The sequence below is a fragment of the Schistocerca serialis genome, chromosome 5, assembly GCF_023864345.2.
Source record: "Schistocerca serialis cubense isolate TAMUIC-IGC-003099 chromosome 5, iqSchSeri2.2, whole genome shotgun sequence".
Taxonomy (NCBI): domain Eukaryota; kingdom Metazoa; phylum Arthropoda; class Insecta; order Orthoptera; family Acrididae; genus Schistocerca; species Schistocerca serialis.
In genome coordinates, this window is record NC_064642.1 from 242,600,657 (window position 1) to 242,623,069 (window position 22,413).

The 22,413-nt window shown below is 43.2% G+C and overlaps 1 pseudogene; it reads left to right on the forward strand.

The window, feature by feature from the left end:
• The first annotated feature begins 14,288 nt into the window (after positions 1-14,288).
• LOC126482785 (5S ribosomal RNA) lies at positions 14,289-14,406 on the forward strand (annotated as a pseudogene).
• The last annotated feature ends 8,007 nt before the right edge of the window (positions 14,407-22,413 follow it).

A 22,413-nucleotide genomic window follows, 5' to 3' on the forward strand; every position in this document is an offset into this window, starting at 1 on the left:
TTTGCTTCATTCAAACAGAAAATAGTTAATACTTTCAGCCAGAAGGCAAATACTTGTATATAAAGAATGATTAATGTATTAATAAGGCGCCGCACAGCGACGGTGGATTTTCCTAAATAACGTAATTCGTCGTCTTTGGGCGGCAATATAAACAGAAAAATACGGATAGATATGCGATCCTTCACTATTTTGTTCGCTGGAGAACAAATGAAGCCTTGAGCGCTAAAGACTTGTACTGTTTTTCTTAAGTAAGACGGACGCAGATTTGTGGCAGTCTGATCTAATTTTTACTAACTAAATAAAAACGTGTTCCGTCTAGGTTTGAGTGAAGTGTAAAAAGAACTGTTATAACTTATCGTGACGACGCACGAGCGACTCAAGAGGACAATGGCTATATAAAAGAGCGCTCAATGGACATGAAACGGACATAAAAATCTACTGTCATTGTAGTACTACGCTTAAGGTACGATATATGTTTTAGTTATAATAAATATTTGTTCTGGGAATACTGAATCATTTAGCAGTGCTCATTTCTATCATCTCCTTAGTATTATTTTCATTTTAATTACACATTTTGCTAAGATTACAGACACCAAGATCAGCAGTCCAATGTGCGCGTTACATTGATAAAAAGAAAACTATTTTATCGTCTTTTTGCATCAGCTTTAATATTGAATTTCCCTTTTGTGTGATGTTACAGTTGTTCTTGCGCCCTTAAGAACTTTCTGGTCCCTTAGGAAATTGTTTTGTCATAACAATAACTTCAAAAAAATGGCTCTCAGCACTATGGGACTCAACATCTTAGGTCATAAGTCCCCTAGAACTTAGAACTACTTAAACCTAACTAACCTAAGGACATCACACACACCCATGCCCGAGGCAGGATTCGAACCTGCGACCGTAGCAGTCCCGCGGTTCCGGACTGCAGCGCCAGAACCGCTAGACCACCGCGGCCGGCAACAATAACTTCACCACCGGGTATGATCGTATCTACGATCATGAAGTAATTAGAAAGACGATAATGCAATTTCTTGATCGATAGGACTCTAGCTGTGACTGCTTCAAGCCACGCAAAACTGCGAGTAAAGACTATTCACATTTCATAATGCAATATTTTATGACAATGGTCAATCCATGATTCTTACGCCAATTGTGATTGATAAAACAGTAAGCGAAATCTCAATTTCCAACTTTTCCATTGAATAACAACATCACTTCTATTTTGTTAGATCACACTCTTCAGTGTATAACACATCAGTCCGCTACGGTCGCAGGTTCGAATCCTGCCTCGGGCATGGATGTTTGTGATGTCCTTAGGTTAGTTAGGTTTAACTAGTTCTAAGTTCTAGGGGACTAATGACCTCAGCAGTTGAGTCCCATAGTGCTCAGAGCCATTTGAACCATTTGAATAACACATCAGTGGACAGCAAGGGCTATTTGTCTGTGAACTGGTATGATTTTTAAAGGTCGAGCAAAGATACTTGATCAAATTTTTCTGTTAGTTGAATGCCAACTGCAATTCTATGCCTTTTATGTGAAAATCGTCTGGCAGATTGTCCATAATGGGCGTAAGAGTTGTCACATAAATACAAAACTTTTGATTAGTTTTTCGAAGATCTTGACATCTATTTTCAAATTGTTGCATCAAAATGAAAAGTATGGCTGAGTATTTCATCCCATCTTTGGGTTTATGACTAAATCTTTAGTTTCGCAGTAGCAACTGAACTCTCAGTACGATAACAGACAGTGTGTCTTTTTTTTATATTACAGGTCGTGTAATAGATGCTCACGCCTTGGGCCACGTTGATACTTGCTTTGGACCAAGCTGATACGTACTATGAGCCCCATGTGGTCCGCTGCCCGCGGGCCCCGGGATAGACACACTAGCTTTATAGGATCACTTTGTTGTTCATCTACTTGTCTATCTGTCCGAGTGTAAAGAATCCTTTTTGTCAGGGACTGGTGGACGTGTCAAGTTGAAATTATATGTGCTCAGATCTGTCTGTACAGACCTTGCTTTCACAGACAAGTCGGTGCGTGTCAATTACTCATCGACGGAAGCTTTGGTCTGCGCTGTTGATCGGTGTCCGGCCTGCGCTATGTCTGGGAGGGTTTGAATTCACGCAGACAGCATACAGACAGGTCTGAGCGTGTAAACGGTATCTCAGATTAACGCCCAATCCATTGTTGCTTTGGCGAGCGTCGTGTCTTTGTTGATTCGGTGTTCTGATACACAGAATTCAATGAGTGATGTTTCTGGAGATTCTCGAGATTCGTGGATTTACTCCGGAGAGTTTGTAACAGAATTTATAAATCTTTACAGGTCTTCAATCAAAATTAGACTATGTATTTTTTTGTGTCACTCATTTTAATGGGCCTACATTACATATACACAAATTGCAAATATATTAGTTTAATAACTGTGACAACTTTCCTCCACTGTGCAAGATTAAGAAACTTAATCACAGTAAAAAATAAAAAAAAATGAGTTTGATTTTCTATTCCCACCTTCAAATATTGCAGCCCTAATACTGCATATATAGCACGACATGACGTGACTTAATCATGTTGATGACAGCAAGCAGAAAATTTAAGATCAGCACAGCTTCTGCCCGTAGCTAGAAATCTCAGTGTCATTAAAAACTTCTCGTAAGCATTTACTGATTTACTAATTACGGTAAAATGTCTCCGTATGTGTGGTGTGACATGTTGCAAAAGCACTAAAAATTTCTCTTCGTCCATTCTTAAATAGGTGAATCATTCACCTTTTTTCAAATTTTAACTCTTTCAAAAGATTAACATGTGAGAGTGACGCACGTTTTAGAAGCCAGTTCCTTGTCCACTTGTTACGCTGTGGTCTCTTTCTTTTTTCAACTTCCGAAATGACAGCTGTAGACAGCAGAATTACTTTATAAGCAAATTTATTCAGTTTGACCAGAGCCCCCATGCTGTTGTCCGATGAATTCAACACTGACAAAAACTGTACCTGTGGTCGGAACGTGTAAATGCGACGTTAAATACGCAGACACTATGCGCAGACAGTCGTTGTGAATCCAGTCTGCACAGACAAATCGGAATATGTAAAGGTCCCCTAAGGTCTACGGTTCCCTGACGATGTAAAAATTTTAAGTTTCTACGTCAGTGGTATCAAAAGATACGGCCATTTATGTCAATAACTTTCATACTCACGAACAAACTCGCCACAACCTACATGTTACTACATAAAATCATGAAATTTGGAAGGAAGCAAGGTTCCACCTACGAGTAAAGGAAAAAAATCCTAAAATCATTAATCTCAAACGAAACAAATATTGTTCTTGTCTTTTGTTATCGACTGTGTGTCTGTCTGTCTGTTAAGACGTACCGAGTTGAAATTTATGTCACGTACTAAGATATATGGTTCCTCGGCAATGTAATAAACTTAAGCTTCCAGGTCGATGCAATCAGAATATACTCGTATGCCCATTTATGTCACATATTTTGACACTCGCAAACTCACTCATCAAAACCTATAGGGGATTTCCCACTGACTCAGGATCATGAATTTTGACAAGAAGCAAGGTGTCATAGTACAAGTGAAGGAAAAAGTCCTAAGAGTGTTCATTTGTAATTACATCATACGAAAAAAAATATTTTTTTGCCACGTTATCTGACCACCTTCATGTCCGCCTGTGAAGACCACATTGCCTCACAAACGGGTAGTACTGAGCTGAAATTTACGTCACAACCTAATGCCTACCGTCCCTTGGTGGTGTACAAAATTTAAGCTTCTACGTTATCATAGCTTACCAGCATTGATATCGACAACAGGCAAAAATTGTCGAAATTCTCGGTTTCAGGGAAGGACAAACTATCTATACACATCATTAAGTTGGTACGCAACCCTTGGTGCGTGAGTCCTACTCGCACTTACCCGAATGTTTTTTATTAACTGGAAGTGTGTTTGACTAGCAGGAAATAATTTTTACAAAGTTGGCTGAAAGAAAAAATCGTTGCTTCCTCTCACTCTCTCTTTATTCGTGCGACGCGACTTATACTGCTGCCGAATAAAGTGAGTCACTTCTCACACATTCGTGTCAACTGCAGACCAGCGAACTAGCTTCTCTCTCTCTCTCTCTCTCTCTCTCTCTCTTTCTCCCCAGGCGTTCTACACCGCACGGCAAGACAACGTCAACATGGAAAAACCATTGTGTACATAAAAGAAACATTTTTGTATTCCCATGGACTGATGATGTCGTTCAATATATTGCATTATTAAAAAAACAGAGCGAAATACCAATACCCTGTGACTCATAGCGCTTGCTGTAAAACGTGTTTATCAATTTATAACGAATTATTATGTACAACAAGCAGGCTGTATGGTTATGGAATGTTTGATCTATATACACAGTAGAGAAAACAGCTGCAAAGAATTTTTAACTGTTTCATTGCGTTCTCATAGAACGAATGTACTGTATTTCTAGCACTGCTAGAAACTAGACATTTCAGCGCAAGCATCAGCCGCAAACAAAGGACATCTCGTTAATTTTATCATTTACTAATTTCGTTCAATTACCCAAATATTACAGCTGGAAAACTGGCGTCTGTGTAAAAACGTATCGAGACAATCCGTCACACAATTCAATAGAGTCGCTACTTCAATGTCCGTCCTGTGGTCTACTCTCATTTTAGTTACAACAGACCGAACACCAGCACATCAGTTATATCGTGGCTTATGGACATAACATATCATAATTTCATTTCTGACTATACTATATGGAAATATTTTACTATTTTTATTTATTTATTCATTTACTTTAACTTAGTCGCATACGCTTCCTAGTACTACATCACGCTGTTAAAAACTAAGCTAGGTATATAGTGATTAAAACACGCTGCACTTTGACACTCCACCTCATGAATTTACGAGGTAATGGCACACGTTGGTGATTTCTGGTTCGGCCAAAATATGATGTTAATAATATAGTAACTATAATGACTGACAAAAATGTGAAGCTCCCAGAAGTGAAACGACACGAAGTGAAACTTCACTGGTTGCGAGAGAGATGAAAGTCCATGTGATATTACACTACTGGCCATTAAAATTGCTACACCACGAAGATGACGTGCTACAGACGCGACATTTAATCGACAGGAAGAGGATGCTGTGATATGCAAATGATCTGCTTTTCAGAGCACTCACACAAGGTTGGCGCCGGTGGCGACACCTACAACGTGCTGACATGAGAAAAGTTTCCAACCGATTTCTCATACACAAACAGCAGTTGACCGGCGTTGCATGGTGAACGTTGTTGTGATGCCTCGTGTAAAGAGGAGAAATGCGTACCATCACGTTTCCGACTTTGATAAAGGTCGGATTGTAGCCTATCGCGATTGCGATTTATCGTATCCCGACATTGCTGCTCGCGTTGGTCGGGATCCTGATGACTGTTAGCAGAATATGGAATCGGTGGGCTCAGGAGGGTAATACGGAACGCCGTGCTGGATCCCAACGGCCTCGTATCACTAGCAGTCGAGATGACAGGCATCTTATCCGCATGGCTGTAACGTATCGTGCAGACACGTCTCGATCCCTGAGTCAACAGATAGGGACGTTTGTAAGACAACAACCATCTGCACGAACATTTCGACGACGTTTGCAGCAGCATGGACTATCAGCTCGGAGACCATGGCTGCATTAAAGACAGGAGCGCCTGCGATGGTGTACTCAACGACGAACCTGGGTGCACGAATAGCAAAACGTCATTTTTTCGGATGACTCCAGTTTCTGTTTACAGCATCATGATGGTCGCATCCGCGTTTGAGGACATCGCAGTGAACGCACACTTAAAGCGTATATCCGTCATCTCCATACTGGCGTATCACCCGGCTTGATGGTATGGGGTGCCATTGGTTACACGTCTCGGTCACCTCTTGTTCGCATTGACGGCACTTTGAACACTGGACGTTACATTTCAGATGTGTTACGACCCGTGGCTCTACCCTTCATTCGATCCCTGCGAAACCCTACGTTTGAGCAGGATAATGCACGACGGCATGTTGTAGGTCCTGTACGGGGCTTTCTGGATACAGAAAATGTTCGACTGCTGACCTCTGTTCTCCAGATCTCTCACCAATTGAAAACGTCTGGTCAATGGTGGCCGAGCAACTGGCTCGTCACAATACGCCAGTCACTACTCTTGATGAACTGTGGTATCGTGTTGAAGCTGCGTGGGCAGCTGTACCTGTACACGCCATCCAAGCTCTGTTTGACTCAATGCCCAGGCGTATCAAAATAGTTCAAATGGCTCTGAGCACTATGGCACTTAACATCTTAGGTCATCAGTCCCCTAGAACTTAGAACTACTTAAACCTAACTAAGCTAAGGACATCACACACATCCATGCCCGAGGCAGGACTCGAACCTGCGACCGTAGTGGTCGCGCGGTTCCAGACTGAAGCGCCTAGAACCGCTCGGCCACAGCGGCCGGCCCCAGGCGTATCACGTCCGTTAAATACGGCCAGAGGTGGTTGTTCTGGGTACTGATTTCCCAGGATCTATGCACCCAAATTGCGTGAAAATGTAATTACATCTCAGTTCTAGTTTAATATATTTGTCCAACGAATACCCGTTTATCATCTGCATTCCTTCTTGGTCTAGCAGTTTTAATGGCCAGTAGCGTATTTCAGTGATTACAGTGTAGACTCAAATTTACAAAGAACTTGGCTATATGATCCCATTTATCACTATGAAACTACACTGCCCTGGATGCCCAACTATTGTAACTGGTCCTTGACGTGCTGGACACTGGCGTTCGAGCGGAGTTCACTACAGAGCTGGTGCGACACACGTTCTATTGAGGACAGATCTGAGGATCTTGCTGGCCAGGGGAGTGCCTCAAATCTTGCAGCCACTTCACAGAGACACGTGCCATATGTGGACGAGCAACGGCCTGTTGAAGAATAGTAACACGATACTGTAGCGTGAGAAGTAACACATGAGGGCGCGGGGTATCCGTGACGTAACGTTATGCTGTCAGAGGTCCCTCAGTCACTACCAGCCGCGGCCTGAAGTCATACCGATGGTTCCCCACACCGTGACGCCAGGGATAACACCACTCTACAAATTGGAGAGCTGGGACCTCTGCCTAGGTCGCCGCCACACTCGCTGATAACGGTCATCTGGGTAGGTAGCGCAGAAGCGCGACTCATTGCTGGACACAATACAATGCCATTCCCCTGCTGTCCATGTTTCCTGATCACGGCACCATTCGAACTGTAGCCTTTTGTGTTTCCATGTTAATGGTAGCCTGCCATAGGACAATAATTCTCTAGTCCAGCTGCTACTAGTCTCCGACCAATGCTGCACGATGGCACAGAACGTTGCAGCATGTCTATTGCTTGTTTTCGGATGGCAGTCGCACATGTGAAGAGGTTAGGATGTGTTTGGAGCACAATATGGCTATCCTGTCTTGTAGTGCTCAGACGTGATGGATTGGAATCTTGACGACGAACATGGCTGCACTCACGTTTCCATGCAATCAAATATCGAGCCACTGCCACATCCGAATGGTCCACAAATGTGGGTATTGTACGGTTCTACCAGCTGGCCAGAGACCCACAAAGTGGCCCGTCTCCGACTCCGTTAGGTGCTGATAACGCAGTCTCGCAGGAGTGCATAGCATCTCCGTGTCCTCCACAATGGTCACTCGTCTGACGCCATTCACTCCGTTTTCCTTGTAAGCAGGCGGTTTAGGTTTCTATGTTGGTAACGCCACGTAGCGCTCTATATGAAAATCACTGGCTGTGCTGTGTGCAGTCTGTGGCTGGTTAGAATTGTTGGAATTTTTGCTATTGTAGTGTTGGGCAGTTGGATGTGAACAGCGCGTAGCGTTGCGCAGTTGGAGGTGAGCCGCCAGTAGTGGTGGATGTGGGGAGAGAGATGGCAGAATTTTGAGAGCGGACGATCTGGACGTGTGTCCATCAGTAAGAGTAAATTTGCAGTACTGTATATCATGAACCGATATATATAGGGTGTTACAAAAAGGTACGGCTAAACTTTCAGGAAACATTCCTCACACACAAATAAAGAAAAGATGTTATGTGGACATGTGTCCGGAAACGCTTAATTTCCATTTTAGTTTCGTCAGTATGTACTGTACTTCCTCGATTCACCGCCAGTTGGCCCAATTGAAGGAAGGTAATATTGACTTCGGTGCTTGTGTTGACATGCGACTCATTGCTCTACAGTACTAGCATTAAGTATATCAGTACGTAGCACAAACAGATTAGTGTTCATCACGAACATGGTTTTGCAGTCAGTGCAATGTTTACAAATGCGGAGTTGGCAGATGCCTACTTGATGTATGGATTAGCGCGGGGCAATAGCCGTGGCGCGGTACGTTTGTATCGAGACAGATGTCCAGAACGAAGGTGTCCCGACAGGAAGACGTTCGAAGCAATTGATCGGCGTCCTAGGGAGCACGGAACATTCCAGCCCATGACTCGCGACTGGGAAAGACCTAGAACGACGAGGACACCTGCAATGGACGAGGCAATTGTTCGTGCAGTTGACGATAACCCTAATGTCAGAATCAGAGAAGTTGCTGCTGTACAAGGTAACGTTGCCCACGTCACTGTATGGAGAGTGCTACGGGAGAACCAGTTGTTTCCGTACCATATACAGCGTGTGCAGGCACTATCAGCAGCTGATTGGCCTCCACGGGTACACTTCTGCGAATGGTTCATCCAACAATGTGTCAATCCTCATTTCAGTGCAAATATTCTCTTTACAGATGAGGCTTCATTCCAACGTGATCAAATTGTACATTTTCACAATAAACATGTGTGGGCTGACGAGAATCCGCACGCAATTGTGCAATCACGTCATCAACACAGATTTTCTGTGAACGTTTGGGCAGGCATTGTTGGTGATGTCTTGACTGGGCCCCATGTTCTTCCACCTTAGCTCAATGGAGCATGTTATCATGACTTCATACGGGATATTCTACCTGTGCTGCTAGAACATGTCCCTTTACAAGTACGACACAACATGTGGTTCATGCACGATGGAGCTCCTGCACATTTCAGTCGAAGTGTTCGTACGCTTCTCAACAACAGATTCGGTGACCGATGGATTGGTAGAGGCAGACCAATTCCATGGCCTCCACGCTCTCCTGACCTCAACCCTCTTGACTTTCATTTATGGGGGCATTTGAAAGCTCTTGTCTACGCAACCTCGGTACCAAATGTAGAGACTCTTCGTGCTCGTATTGTGGACGGCTGTGATACAATACGCCATTCTCCAGGGCTGCATCAGCGCATCAGGGATTCCATGCGACGGAGGGTGGATGCATGTATCCTCGCTAACGGAACATTTTGAAGATTTCCTGTAACAAAGTGTTTGAAGTCACGCTGGTACATTCTGTTGCTGTGTGTTTCCATTCCATGATTAATGTGATTTAAAGAGAAGTAATAAAATGAGCTGTAACATGTAAAGTAAGCGTTTCCGGACACATGTCCACATAACATATTTTCTTTCTTTGTGTGTGAGGAATGTTTCCTGAAAGTTTGGCCGTACCTTTTTGTAACACCCTGTATATGATGACTTTTGAATATTATTAAGGTAAATACATTGCTTGTTCTCTATAAAAATCTTTCATTTGCTAACTATGCCTAAAAGCAGTTAGTGCCTTCAGTAGTTAGAATCTCTTATTTAGCTGGTAGTATTGGCGCTCGCTGTACTGCAGTAGTTCGAGTAACGAAGATTTTTGTGAGGTAAGTGATTCATGAAAGGCATAGGTTATTGTTAGTCAGGGCCATTCTTTTGTAGGGATTATTGAAAGTCAGATTGCGTTGGGCTTGGCTCTGAGCACTATGGGACTTAACAGCTAAGGTCATCAGTCCCCTAGAACTTAGAACTACTTAAACCTAACTAACCTAAGGACATCACACACATCCATGCCCGAGGCAGGATTCGAGCCTGCGACCGTAGCGGTCGCGCTGTTCCAGACTGAAGCGCCTAGAACCGCCCGTCCATTCCGGCCGGCAGATTGCGTTGCGCTAAAAACATTGTGTGTCAGTTTAGTGTTGATCAGAATAAGTAAAGAGAGAAATGTCTGAGTACGTTCAGTTCCGCTCAGCTGTTTGAAAATCAAATAACATAAGAGGTTAACCAGTACAGTAATTGATAAATTTTTCTAAGCGGATGTTTCATCCTACCAGACCTGGTAGCAAAACTAAACACGAACAACACTAATGCGTTTTGGTGGTCGCTCTACCTGCCACAGAAAACTGTAATTCTAATTTTTTTATACACACCGATGGACTGTATCTGCATGAAGTTACATTGTAATCCGAACATGCCTTTATGATACTTCACTGTCTTTATCATTCATTGTGTAATCGTTCCTAAAATGGACGATAACACAGCACTTCCGACTTCGCCTGTGGCTACGAATGAAACCGAGAAAACACACAGAACATTTGTGAATGAGGAAAAAGACATTTTATTTTGCTCCACTCTTCGGAGCCATTAAGAATAAGCTTGTTAAAGCAATATCAAAATCTCCTTAATGTGCACTGCTCAAATTACGTTCGACAATCGAGAAATCGTTATTTACACATAATGTAGTTTCTTAGCGAACCTTTAATATTTAGAGTATTTACTACGTTGATCTTTACAGTGATCACTCACTGGCTCTCTACTACTTCGTTCTCGGCGTTCAAAGATAATATTGCGAGACATCAAATTCTTGGCATGCAAATGTGCCATCGTTCGAAATATTTAATATAAATTGATTTTAATAATTTTAGTACAAAAACATATTTATCTAACTGCGTGAATATAAAGACATACCTCTGCACTTTTTTATATTTTTCATTGTCTACCCATACAAATAGCACGGGCTGTTAGATTTCTCGCTCACTGTGAAATCAGAAACTTCCCAGCCAAATGCCAGGCGAACTGATAGTGAAGTCGAGGGAGCCCCAGTTGGAAACAATTGGGAGGCGATTTCCAACTCCGGAATTTGCCTTGCAACCAAGGGAATCCTCCAAAAACTCATTGTTAGAAGCAGGAGAAGGGAACTGTTGGTGTTGTGATCTTCAGCCCTAACACTTGTTTCGTCGCAGCTCATCACGTTGGTTTACTTATGCAACACTCTTTAGTTCTGTATATATAAACTAACTGACCAAAAGTCAAGAGATTGGTTGTGCCGTTTAAAGATTTGCCTTGTATAACGCACCAGTGTTGCGAAAATCGTGTATGGAGCGGGTGTTGACACGATATCTGAGCAGTCTTTCAGGAGCAAGTGTCTGGTGAACATGACATCGTGTAACGATGTAGTCGTCTTTGAACGTTGATTGGTAATCGGCGCAAGACGCGCGGGTCATTACAGACCTTTATAGGAGATTACACAAGAATTTGGGTTTTCATCTCAGCAGCGTTTAGAGCGCGTCTCCGTTGCGGGGACAAAATTAGGAAATCAAATTATTTTGTTGATTAAATTTGCCTTCTTGAAACTTCCTGGCACATTAAAACTGTGTGACGGATCAGGAGACAAACCAGGACATTCGCCTTCCGCCGGCAAATGGTCTACTGATTATTTTTTCGTCTTTCTTTCTGTGTGTTTCTTCGTCGTTTTTCTTCTTCTGTGTCGTTGTCGCCTGATATCTCTGAAATTACATCGAAAAGAACTTCGCTCAATTTCTTTTATTACAAGGGGTGACCAGTTCTCCTGACACAACACATTGAACTACCGTGTCACCATCTGAGCTATCCAAGCACGACTCGCGATTCGCCTTCACAGCTGTACTTCCGTCAGTACCTCTCCTCCTACCTTCCAAAATTCACGGAAGTTCTCCTGCATATCTTGCGGGAGGTTCGAGTCCCAGTCCGGCACACAGGCAATTCCAATGCAGAATGAAAAATTCATTCTGAGTACTTAACAGGTCTCTACTGAGATTTTCGATAGATTTTGAAAAATTTCTAGTGAACATAAGCTCTAAAATGCATAGCTTAAGAGTTATGAGGACTTGTTCAGTAGAGGAGATGTGTTTCACGGTAGCGAAGATGAAGAAGTGCTCATAGCTCCTCAGGTATGCATTTTAGAGCCCATGTTAAATGGACATTTTTTTCCTTGTTTTGGTCCATACTGCAACCTCTGCAAGTTGTCTACCCTACAATCTTAGCAACAATAGTGCCAGTACACGTATTCCACGGTCAGTGACGGGGACTGGGCGTTTGCGTCGTCGTCATCGTCATTTGTCACAGTGGTTACATTGGATTGTGAAAAAACTGGGACTACGGTCGCTGATGACCGCGCAGTTGAGTGCCCCACAAACCAATCATCGTCATCATCATGATCAACACTGTCAGTGATAACAGAACGGTTTTCGCTTGTAACTTTCGACTCGTTCGTTTCCAGTACAGGGACCCTTGGTCCAACCAATGTAGATCGTTGTGGGTGCCAGAAGCCAAGTCCAGCTCAGTTGGTGTCTTTCAAATGAAGCGTGCTACGTGGGTGCAAACAGGTACAGTTCGTTCCAGTCTGCTGGATTAGCGGGGTCGCGTAGAACTACAGACTTGTATCGCTAACGCCAATTACCCGGCTGTGTAGACGAGGTCGTTAAGGTACGCCTGTGACTCACGACTCGGAGGTAGCCAGTTCGACTTCCAGTGCTGAAAGAATTTTCACAGCCAGTATTTGATTGGGAAAAGGAGGAACGGTGGGTGTGCACCAAAGCCAAAGATTAAATTTCAAACCTCTCCGCAGAGTCCCACTCTGGAGCCCGCTTCAGCTGACGCATTCTGTGGTTTCATGCTTCACTTTATTACTCGCCTACAAATGCTAAAAGTGAATGAAACATAACGTAGTAACCTTTTTCTTGACAATATTTGACAGTATAAGTAACTTCTATTCAGGACATCGCTGTAAAATGTTAACTGTATCTATTACATTTAAAAAAAGTTATCTTGGTACCAGAAGGAAGTAGAAAATTTTGGTTGTTAATTCGTTAAAAATTCAGCAATGTATTTCTCAAAAAGATTTTCTAAGTCATTTTTTGTTCTTTACAATTAATTAAATCGTAAAAATTATTTCATAACTTGGTAAGGCATTTGTCCTAGGAGAAAATAAGCGTATAACCGTTACTGTGGGGCCATCCAGTGAGAAGATTTAGCCAGTTATCGAGAGCGCCGCTGAGATATCTAGCCAGTTACCAAGAGCACCTTTTTTTAAAAAAAGTCGATTTATCTCGAAATATTATTAATATTTTTTTAATTTTTCTAACAAGCTTCTTTTTTACTTTCTGCTGGCAATAATAACAGTAACTCGCAAGTATGGGAATGATAATGTTAACTAGGTACGGAGAACCCGATTTTTAATGTTTTTTTCTATATATCTCGAAACATTGGAAAGCAAACGATATTTATACAAAATAAAGTGGTAGATCTTATTAAGTCCTACTACTTTTTCCTTTAGTATATTTCGAAAGGAGCTATAGTTTTTTACTCATTGCAGAAAAACAGTTTTTTGTAGCTTTGCGGAGTTTTTTGGCTGTCTGTAATCTTCGATTTCGATCGAGTTTCATGGGAAATAAACTCCATTTGTAAGTAGGCTGTTTAGGTTTTTGTATTGGTAACGACATGTAGCGCTCTATATGAAAATCACTGACTGTGCTGTGTGCAGTCTGAGGCTGGTCGGCATTGTTGCAATATTCGCCATTGAAGTGTTGGGCAGTTGGCTGTTAACAGCGCGTAGCGTTGCGCAGTTGGAGGTGAACCGCCAGCAGTGGTGGATGTGGGGAGTGAGATGGCGGAGTTTTGAGAGCGGATAATCTGCACAGAAACAGTAAATTTGTATGACTAGATGTCATGAAGTGATATATATATTATGACTTTTGAACACTATTAAGGTATATACATTGCTTGTTCTCTATCAAAATCTTTCATTTGCCAACTACGCCTAAAAGCAGTTAGTGCCTTCAGTAGTTAGAATCTCTTATTTAGCTGGCAGTATTGGCGCTCACTGTACTGCAGTAGCTCGAGTAACGAAGATTTTTGTGAGGTAAGTGATTCATGAAAGGCATAGGTTATTGTTAGTCAGGGTCATTCTTTTGTAGGGATTATTGAAAGTCAGATTGCGTTGCGCTAAAAATATTGTGTGTCAGTTTAAGCACAATCATGTATAATTTTTCTAAGCAGACGTTTCACATTTAAAATTTTATTATGTATACTCTCATATTATTTTTGGTTTTTAGGTAATACTTTTGGCAAATTTATTACTAGGCCGTCATTCCTGCACTGCGCTAACGGCCTTGCCGCAGTGGTAACAACGGTTCTCTTCAGATCACCGAAGTTAAGCGCTGTCGGGCTCGGCTAGCACCTGGATGGGTGACCATCTGGTCTGCCGAGCGCTGTTGGCAAGCGGGGTGCACTCAGCCCTTGTGAGGCAACCTGAGAAGCTACTTGATTGAGAAGTAGCGGTTCCGGTCTCGCAAACTGACATACGGTCGGGACAGCAATGTGCTGACCACATGCCCCTCCATATATGCATCCAGTGTCGGCTGTAGGCTGAGGATGACACGGCGGCCGGTCAGTACCGTTGGGCCTTCGCAGACTGGTGACTATGCTGTATTTTATACCCCTCACAGGCTGTCTGCTGCTGTCGGTGGCTGCCAGCAAGGACGACCCGTGCAAGCGGTGCCCGGCTTACAGCTACCCTGTCTGTGGGAGGATGCCCGGCAGCGGCAACTCCACCAGCACCAGCGCATTTAGGAGCCGCTGCGAGATGGACCGCTTCAACTGCATCAACAAGACAGGTAGGCCGCCTGTAAACGATAGTTACAAATCTACACCGCCTACACAAATAAGTTTTCCTTGTATTATTTCGTTTTATTCGTAACTCCTGCTAAACCACTGGTTCGATTTCAACTTTCCTATGAAAGTAATATAGTGTCTCAACGGTACATGTATCAAATTTATTACGAAAGTAGTAGATTGAGACCTGGGACACACATTCAAGATACTTTAACTTAACAAAGACAAGGCAATAATTAACAATCAAACACAAACTCTGGCTTGTAATTTCCAACAGATTTTATTTAAAAATTGCATCACAATAGTTAATTACTGTTCCCCTAGAATAATATACATAATTGCCCTAAAATTTGAAACATTACTAAGGAGACAAAATTTCTACAGGCGTCAAAGCCCACCCCAAACAATAAATAATTTTAAAACCCTCTTTACATAAACGTTAAGCAACATACAAACAATAAATGCTTTACTGAGAAGAACTTCCACATAAGCAGGACATCGTTCAAGATATAGCAGCAGAAACAACTCAGTTTCTCTTTCTGAGTAAGATATTAGAAACTCAGTACAATGAAAACAACCAATGGAAAATCCAGAATGGAATGTAACAATATTAGAGAACAAAAGTTGCTGCTCACCTTATAGTGGAGATTCTGAGTTGCGATAGGCACAACAAAAAGATTCACACAATTATAGCTTTCGGCCATTAAGGCCTTTGTCAGCAATAGACACACGTACACGCACACACACACTCATGCAAACGCAACTTGCTCCCACGTCTGCAGTCTCAGATAACTGAAACCACACTGCGAGCAGCAGCACCAGTGCGTGATGTGAGTGGTGACTGGGGGGGGGGGGGGGGAGGGGAAGGGGGAAGGAGGAGACTGGGGCAGGGAGGGGGAGGTATAGTATGTGGAGATGGCAGGAAGTGAAGTGCTGCAGTTCAGATGAAGGTCAGGAGAGAAGGTGGGGAGGAGGGGGGGGGGGGGGGCAGGAAGTAGTGGAAAGGAGACAAATAAAAAGAAATTAAAAGACTGGATGTGATGGTGAAATGATGGCTGTGTAGTGCTGGAATGGGAACAGCGATGGGACTGGATGGCTGAGGATAGTGACTAACAAAGGTTGAGACCAGGAGGGTTATGGGAACATAGGATGTATTGTAGGGAAAGTTCCCACCTGCGCAATTCAGAAAAGCAGTGGAGCTGTGCCATATGGACCTTTCCCACCAACACCAGCTTTCCTGAATTGCGCAGATGGGAACTTTCCCTGCAATACATCCTATGTTCCAGTAACCCTCATGGTCTCAACCTTTGTTAGTCACTGTCCTCAGCCATCCAGCCCCATCCCAGTTCCCAATTCAGCACTACACAGCTGTCATTTCACCACCACACCCAGTCTTTTAATTTCTTTTTATTTGTCTCCTTTCCGCTACTTCCTCCCTCCCCCCTCCCCACCTTCTCTCCTGGGCTCTGTCTGAACTGCGGCACTTCACTGTCCGCCACCCCTACCATACTATCCCTTCGCCTCCCCGCCCCAGCCTCCTCCTTCCCCCACCCAGACGTCACTCCCATCATGCACTGGTGCTGCTGCTCGCAGTGTTGTTTCAGTTATCTGAGACTGCAGCCATGTGTGCAAGTTGCGTTTGAGTGTCTGTGTGTTTGTGTGTGTGTGTGTGTGTGTGTGTGTGTGTGTGTCTATTGCTGACAAAGGCCTTAATGTCCGAAAGCTATAATTGTGTGAATCTTTTTGTTGTGCCTATCGCTACTCAGCATCTCTGCTATATGGTGAGTAGTAACCTTCCTTCTCTAATATCGGTACAATGAAAGACATCTTTCAGATATTACAAACTTTCAGTGACAAGTAATGGCACATCAGAGGTGCGCGGAAACTACAACTCAGATCGAGCCTGAATGAAAGCTGAAAGGAACGGTGAATAAGTGTAGACGGATGCCTCGGCGTCACCAGAACAAATAATAAAATACTCAACGTAAATTCGGTGAAGAACTGGAGCCTACTTATAAACATAGCGACCGTACTATCGGTTACAATTCAAACTGGCCGCCGCCAAGGCGTCGTCCCCCAGTTGAAAGACCAGCAACAATGGACGACGTGCATCGCTAATTATACCACTGAAACAACAACATGAAACCACCAAATGGGCAGTATCCAGAGTAACAAAATCCTTAAAAATTTAGAAAAATTTCAAAACAGGGATACGGCCACAGGAGACCCATAAGCCATTTACATTCAGAATTAACCACTTTAAATATCTGCACCACTTTGTCATTAATAATATGTGGAGACAGGTTTATTACTGCCAGAGCAGGAAGTGATAATATACTCAAATACATAAGAAGCTGGTCATAGTGCTAAATCACGAACTCTTAACTCGTAGTCCCAGAGCCGATTAATTATATTGTATACATTCCATAAACACACACTGAATAGTTACAGTACGACAGGACTCTAGCACATGATAAACTTTTCATCATTCTTAATTTTTTACCAAGCATTTTTCCTACTTCCTGCTGGTTCTAATTACAGAACTAGAAAGTGCCTACTTGTTTACCTCTGAACAAATTACCTAAATACCAGCAGACAGCCAGAATATCGAACCTGTGGTTTTTTCGGAGTGCACAGACACGCGCTTAGATATACACACCTTGCCCGTATCTGAAGTCCGTCCAAAACAGGCAAACCTCATTCACACAGGTAACCACTGTTCAATAAATTGTTCACCAGTGGCCAATACGAAACAGATAACACTGGGAGAGACGTTAACTGCAAATAGCACGAAATTCAGTATGCATATATACAGCAAGACTTTAAGCATCTGAATAATTTCCCTCCCGCCGGAGGTTCGAGTCCTCCCTAGGGCTATTGTGTGTGTGTGTGTGTGTGTTATTCTTAGCATAAGTTAGTTTAAGTAGAGCGTAAGTCTAGGGACCGATGACTTAAGCATTTTGGTCCCTTAGAAATTCACACACATTTGAACATTTTTTTGAATAATTTCCACAGTTTGATTTGGTAGCGGTTGCAGGCTGATACATTACAAAGCCACTTTCAGATGTTCACATCGTTTAACAGCACAAACGAGACCACCGCCTTCTCAATAGACGGAGAACACACTCGCCGACCGCACGCACGTCTCCGTACGCATCCCCACTGCCCACATGACAGAAAGGGGCAGAGTATGCGCAAAGGGCGACCGCCGAAAGACTGCACACCGAAGCGCCAGTTTCTCAAGGTCTTGAAGTCCAGGCTAAGTGCAGGCCGGGGCAAAGCATCGATATCTTCATCTTCAAACTACTTTTTTGTTGTGGAAATACCTGGACAGATGCATTATCTTGTTGAAACATTAAACTCTCCTCCTCTAGGTCCTCATACCTTCTAATCAATTCTGTCTCTAGCGTCTCAGTGTATGTATTAGAGTTTGTTCTTGTGTTCACCTTTAGTGCAGAATGCTGCCCAAATCATATCACTTCCACCACCAAAATTTCTGTTCACTCTTACCTGCTACTCTGTTCTCCGATCATGCCAATCATATTGAAATCCATCCGGACCATCTAAGTTAAACTTCTTCTCATCACTGAAGATCACTTTTTCCAATTTTCAAGTCCATGACGTATGCTTTTCAGCATCACGTCAAACCGGTTCACGCTCTGTTCAGAGTCTTACGCGTGTGGTAGAGTTGTTGGAAACCAGCATTGGGCTCTTACTTTACTGTAGGTTTTAGCTATTACTTCCAGCTGCCTCATTCCGCCACAGCTCTATTCGGCGAGCGGAAGGTGATGTAATTGCTGCAGTTGTTCTAAGAAAACTCTTTCTTGATTTCAGCCTAGGACATGATGCTTCGCTTTCAAACATGGGATGCCTGAATCGTTTTCATTTCATTTATTTATTTATTTATTTTGTTTTTCAACCTCTGCCGCTATTCTTCGTCTAATATCCGGGAATGCTTTGCCTGATTTTGTCAAATGAAGTTGATCGTAGATACCCACTTATAATGCGGTCTGTCTCCTTAAGAGTGGTGCCAACGTGCCTACTGTGCATATTCTGGCGCTGCACATTCTGCCATGGATAAATCTTGATGTAGAGTAAACTACGTTGTCTTCATGATATTCTGCCAGATCTTCGAGGGCTGCAGTCAGTTTCATTTCTGCCTCCTCAATTATTCGTCCTTGGGCTGCAATGCTGGGTCGTCACATAGATGAAGGATCTTTCGTCAGGAAATAAATTCTGAAAACATTCCCGAAGGTACATTTATTTATATACTATTATTGTTACTTTGACACTGAAAATAAAAAAGTTGAAACAAAAAGAACATGAGAACGGCTGAGCTAGACCGATCATAAAAGATAACGAGTTGTGAAGTGCCATTGACTAGTGCTCTTCAGCAGTAGATAAGCAAGAAGCAAACTTTAAAAAAGGTTTATTGAACGCTGATACCGTCCATAGGGTGTTTCAGAAATATTTCCATGAACTTTTTTCAGGGAGGAGGGAAGAAGGGTTGTCATATCCCTCATCCCAAAACGAGAAAGGAAGACAGTGTAAATATATATCCAAAAATCATTTGTCTTTGAAATATAATGTAAGTTTAAGATCTTATATTTTAGGTGAACTCCAACAGCTGAAGCTTGTAATTAACACTTTGTTAATCTAGTGACGTACCAATACACACATTACATCCCCAATGGCGATGAGCTGACATCGAGACACATTTATATTTGAGACTTGCGTAAATTGAAGATTAATTCTTGAATTTTTTTATGTGTGTAGTAGCAGTGCGGTACGTGATAAATATCAGAACAATATCAACAGCGCCATTAACAATGGTACAATATTCACTTTAGGAAGTAGTTGTGAATGGCCACAAAAAAGTATTGGACAAGAGGCAACAGGGTCGTACCGAAACGCAAGAAGGTCATTACATAAGTCATGGCAACTATGATGTATCTTGCAAACATGTGGCATCACTTAATCGCAGTAAATACATTTCAAAGATCGCAACCAAGAGTGCCGAAATCAACCGACAGACTACGTCCGCATCCGACGAAGGCTCGGTATCAGCGCCTGAAACGTTGTGAGAGCTTGGCAATGCTACAACGTGGATATAAGCAGAGTGGGACAGCAAACATACGTGAATATTGCCTTTCTCGCTGGCAGAAACGCTACTCGGTGTCATACAGAATTACGGGCAGTGTGGGTGACGACGAGAACGTCTGGTACTGCTGGTTAATGCAGTCATAGTCCATGATAACGCTGCAGCCCACACTGCAGATGTCATCAACAATTGTGTGCAACGGGAGGGGGGGGGGCAGTAATCCTCCCCCACCCACGCTGCTCACCCGGCCCCAATCTATGCGACTTCGACCTCATTCCACAACTGAAGAAATCATTGCTTGGGAGGCGTTTTGCAGACAGGGCGGATATCCTCACGGCATTTCGGCAACTGGTCGAGCGGTTCTAGGCGCTACAGTATGGAACCGCGCGACCGCTAAGGTCGCAGGTTCGAATCCTGCTTCGGGCATGGATGTGTGTGATGTCCTTAGGTCAGTTAGGTTTAAGTAGTTCTAAGAGTTCTAAGTTCTAGGGGACTGATGACCTCAGAAGTTAAGTCCCATAGTGCTCAGAGCCATTTGAACCATTTCAGCAACAGGTGGCACACGTTGACAACAATGCTAATGGCAAACAACGCCTTCCCCATCGTTAGCAACGCTGTGTGGATCCACTGGGGGCTATTTTGTAGGACAGTAGTTGATTTTGATTCATTATTGTTGCATTTGTACTCGTAAACAATACACTTACACAGAGTTTCAACGGGTTTGTTTCATTTCATCCCCTGTCGCGACCTCCTGTACTGGAAGCTCGTTTTATGTTGGCATTCAGATACACAATGCCTTCCGGTTCAAAGCACACCGTGGAATTCTTATTTCCTCGCATTATCGTGAGATAAACCATAGCTGCCACGGTTTATGGAATGACCCTCGTATTTACAGTCTGAAACATCCGAGTCATCTAAAATTTGCTGCTGTTTCGCGCCGCATTAGTGATACATGATCCAGAGCATCACAAATCGGAATGATGGATCAGGGTAGATCAAGGTTAGCTCATTTGCCTAACTCTAGAGAATGCATCCTTCATTTTTCAAGGACAGATACCATTCCGCAAGTCAGGGTATGGTGGAGAGGCTAAATCGGACCCACTAATGTGCCGAGGCGAGCATTGGACTGAGGCTTTATCCCCAATACTTGCCGGTTTACGGACTGCATTGGCGGAGGATGTAGGCTACACTGCAGCCCCGTTGGCTAAGTCGAAAACTTAAGACTGCCAGCTGAATTACCCACAGATAGCCCCAGCTTTTCCCACAGAAAGAGGAACATACAGAGTTTGGGAAACATCTACAAAAGAATACGGTCCTGCTCCGCCATTCTATACCTAAGCCACACGACACCAAACCGGTATTCATCCACGCTGAACTGTGCAAAACCACGCATGGTTGATTTGGGGATGATACTGTCCACCTATCGTTAAAGCCGCTGTACACAGGACTATTCAAAGTCGTCCTTAGAGGAGCAAACTTACTTCAAGATCTGATGAAACGATGGAGAGGAAAAAGTATCTATCGAGCATCTGAACTCTGCATACCTTGAAGCGGATTCGATGGAGAGGGGGCCTCTCGTCTCTCCCCCTACACCTTCAGGCACCTCCTCCCACACTCATCACCTCACGCAGCTGACAAGTCCTCGGACTGGGTCGTGGAGGAGCAGCCGACGCAGGAACGCCTGGAATTGAAATCACCTAGACCACAACGTCCATGTGTAGTAGGAAGAGTGGGCATATCAAAAACAGTTTCCAGTATTCCCAGGGATCTGGAGATTCAAAAGGAAGGGGGAGGAGGGGGGAGGCTGTTGCAACTATCAGAGGATCGACAGATCGGTCACGTACAGATAAATGACTAAGTATATGTGAAACGTTTTTATATTGTTTTCTTTGTTCAGTTGGGAAGTGCGCGTTTTTGTTGTGCACCGAGCTATTGCGAGATGTAAAAATACGTGAATTTAAAGTTTATATCCTCAACGGTGTATGCCTATTCAGTCAGTGTTTTATTCGCATGACTAAACCAAGAAAAATCCTGCAGTTGCGTTGTTCGAAGAGCACTGGATGATGTTATCAATGATACAAGGGTAATACTGAAAGTCGTGACAACGCATTGTTTAAACTCCTATTCCAACACTGTAACAAAAACGACTGCTCGATTGTAATATAGAGACTTTAAACCACGTGTGACTAAACTGTGACGCCATTAGCATCTACCGCGAGACTACAGGCAGTTCTTCCAACATGGTCGACAACTATGTTTCGTTTTGGCAGCTTGCTGTCATTGAATTCTCTGTTGAAGAGGCAAAATGCTTCTGAAATTCGCTCCAAATTTCAGTGTGCCTATGGAGATGCCTGCGTAGGTGCCAGCAGTGTTAGGAGATGCGCCGCCAAACATTTCAAAGATGGAAACACGAGTATCCACGATAAGCCTGGTAGCGATCGCCCTCGAACTGTCTCTATGGAATGCCATGGGGAAATATTCCGATTTATTTTCTTGAACACGGACAAACCAT